This window comes from Asparagus officinalis, chromosome 2 (genome assembly GCF_001876935.1).
Source record: "Asparagus officinalis chromosome 2, Aspof.V1, whole genome shotgun sequence".
Classification (NCBI taxonomy): domain Eukaryota; kingdom Viridiplantae; phylum Streptophyta; class Magnoliopsida; order Asparagales; family Asparagaceae; genus Asparagus; species Asparagus officinalis.
The window spans coordinates 4,504,279-4,507,724 of record NC_033795.1 but is presented as its reverse complement, the minus strand read 5'-3'; the positions used below and the strand labels follow the sequence as shown (position 1 = coordinate 4,507,724).

General features: G+C 40.7%; 1 pseudogene; it reads right to left on the bottom strand.

Annotated features, from left to right (window-relative positions):
* LOC109829359 lies at window positions 152-3,426 on the bottom strand (annotated as a pseudogene).

Here is a 3,446-nt window from a genome sequence, read left to right as displayed (position 1 = left end):
TATTCATTCTTAAAATTAAACGTTTTTAATTTCACTTTTAAAAAGGTAAAATTACTTCCATCTGCATATACATAAGACAAACTTTGAAAAGTAGCCAAAAAAAGAAGCATTAATTTATTATTTCTATAATACAAGTAGTAAGGTTTTTACAACTTCAAAAGATATCATTGCTACATCGCTAGTCACAACATTATTCTTTGGTTTCTTTGATTATAAAAAAGGAAAAAAAAAAGAAAAAGGAAAAGAAAAGGAAAAGGAAAAAAGGGTTTTCTCATGGTGATCCTATACATATGTGTATGGCTGTAAACAAGTCAAAAAGGACTTCCACCTAATCTGGTCCGAACCAAAGAGGCTCGAACCTGAACCCTCGTCCAGAATCCGGACAAAACCCAAGTCTATCTTTTTGAGAGAGCTTTACGAGTCCGAACATAAAGAACAAAGCTCAATAACGCGCCAAAAGTGCAAATAGAACCCCATATAACGAACGTTTTGCTATAGCAATGCATTCCGACACACAATCCTCTGCCTCCTCCTCCTCCTTCCTTATCATAAATTAGGGCTGCAATGTATCCAAAGACGAAAGAACCGATGGGGATATTCGCAACGACGATATTATGATTGACGCTAAACTTCTCTAGGCCGAAGAGATCAGCAGTCATGGAGACCGCAATAGATGTTATGGCTCCAGTGCACATACCGATGATTGCAGTGCTGAAGAAGAGGAAAGCTTTGGTAGGGACGAGGAGGAGGAAGAAGGAGCCGGCCATGGGGACCATGAGTGTTGCTACAAATGCTGGCCTTGATACCATGTATTTGCTCCTACAAGTACAAAAGTGAACCTTATATATATAATAATAAGCTTTGATACCTTGTTAGATTAATATATATACAAGTAAAAAAAAACCTTAATGTAGATTGCAGATGGATATTTTTTCCCCTGAAGGTAAACCTTTGTCTTGTATACATCCTAGCTATAGGTGACTTGTACAAGCTAGCATCTAGATTCAAGCTTAGGCACATGATCTAGGCTGATTGGTGTCCATTTAGTGATGGTGACTTTTAATTAATGAATATATGAGCTAGCTAGATAAAAACTTTGTGTATACATATACATGTAACGTACGCATATCTATGTATGAATATACAGAACAATTATCGTTTAATTTAAATACAAATACGTTGCTTATCATGTAGAACGTTTTGGTTGCTTGCCATCTCTTCCACGTCGGTCAATCCACCGGAGCTTCATTACAATTAAGTTAATTATTTACCATCTAAACGTAGTTTTTGTTTTTGGAATCAAAGGTGGGGTTCTTTATTCCGTTTCCTTAACGCGAAAATAATAGAACTTTTAATAGAAAAGTCCGCAGGAGCCTAATTAACTCTGCAGTGGAAATACTTCAACGATGAAGCTCTAAAATAAGTATCTTATTCCATAATGAATAGTTAGCTTAACGTTAATAGATACCTGTCTTCATCTAGGACGGCACAACTCACAAGTCAAGCTTAATCAAACTTAAGATAATGAAAGAAATCTTTAAATTAGGGCAAACAGCCATAAATCACGCAACAATTAATTAAATGTACTTCTTTTCAAGTTCGGACGGATGAATTCTCCGTACAAAATCTTTATGTAAGTGTGATATCAAGTCATAGCTAGGCACTTTGTCATCACGTGCATGATTCGTATGTGCTCCCTCTCAAGTCACGTGTCGATCCACTTAAATGCTTCATTAATCCTATTTGTCACTATACGGGGATTCATGCATTGCGGTAGTTGAGGTCCGTAATGACCTTGACCGAAAGTAAATTATTTAGACGGGTAAGATAACACTAATTAACATGACGTCACAACTGCCAACAAGATGGTAGTTATGATCTCATGCTGACATGTGCAAATTCTAGCTATGTTATTTTCATGAGGTTGAAGTCCCAAATTAAATTGTTGATGTCTCAGTCTGACTACATTTTTTTTGGTGTATTGTGATTTGTGACGCTCCCACTCAAGCATCTCCATTTAGATGTCTGCTTGAAAAAATATTTTTCGTCTGATTTTGGTGAGACGGTGTCTCCTTCAATATCATTGATACTTTTATGAAGGGGGAAAAAATGTTGTGTATTCAATGGAAAATCATAACTAGGGACTAAGGATAATTCACAAGATACTGGTTCTAGCACTCTTCTCAGAGTTGATATTTACTGATATTAATATAATAATGGAATTATATACACTAATATATAGTGCAAATAATGATTATATTGTTCCTCTCTATGGAGCACTTCTTTTTGGATTAAAATTCATGAAGCTAACTAATGTGACATGTCTCATTTTCTTGGTGCTTATTTCACCTAAGATTAATTTTAAACAAAAAGATACATACATATATGAATCTTTCTACGAGAATTATTTTTTAAAAGAGCTTTGCTATAAGGACTCAAAATATGGGGACCAACACGGGGGATATGTGAGGTGTCATTCTCCTATTGCATAATGAGCTGGCCAGCTCATTATACAATATGAGGGAGACACCTTACTTGTCTCATCTTTTGGTCTCATATTTTGGGTCATTGGAGAATTTTTGTTACGAGAGTTGCATGCATACCTGGTAAACAACGATAAAGGAGCCGCAGACAGCTTCCCAAAAAATCCGAACGTCGACGAAATCGACAGCAGAGCAGCCTCCTGAACTCCCCTAGAATTCGCAACCTGCCCCAGATTGTTAGCGTACACCAACCCCATCGTACCTCCGCACAAATACACCAAGAAATACAGCCAAAAATCCACGCTCCTGACCAACTTCCACACCCCGTGCTCGCTCCCCACGCTCTTCTTCGACTCCTCCTCACCTCCCTTCACCTCCCTCACCTCCACAACCTCACCTCCGTCACCTCCAAGTCCTCCACCACGTTCACCGTAACTCGCTCCCTCGACCGGATTACCCCCAAAAACCTCACCAACGGCACGCCGGCCAACAACCCGACTAACACCAACAACATTACCGGGGGAACGATGGAGTTCCCGAAGACGGGCACTAAGGTTTGGATCACCGCGTACGCGCCCGTTATGCCCGCTAGCACGAAAACGGCGGAGAGGCCACGCCCGTTACCGTTCATGGAGGGTTTGGACTCCGTCAGGAACGGGGCGGTCACGATCGCCAAGCCTATTGGCACGACCGCGTTCAACAGCAAGTAGATGCTCTTGCTAGTGAAATTCTTGCCTAGGATCACTTGCGCTATGACGATGTAAATTTTCGCGCTTAGCCCGGTGTAGCTCGTAGCCAGGCCGACGACGACGCCGTGGTCGTTGGGAAACTCGCGCATCGACGCGACGTAGCAGGCGGTGTTCACCCAGCAAATGCTGTTTCCGGCCAGCATTTGGAGGAGGAGATAGTGGAAATACTTGAGCGTGGCGATTCTGTTCGTTAGGAAGAGGAACTGGACGCCGT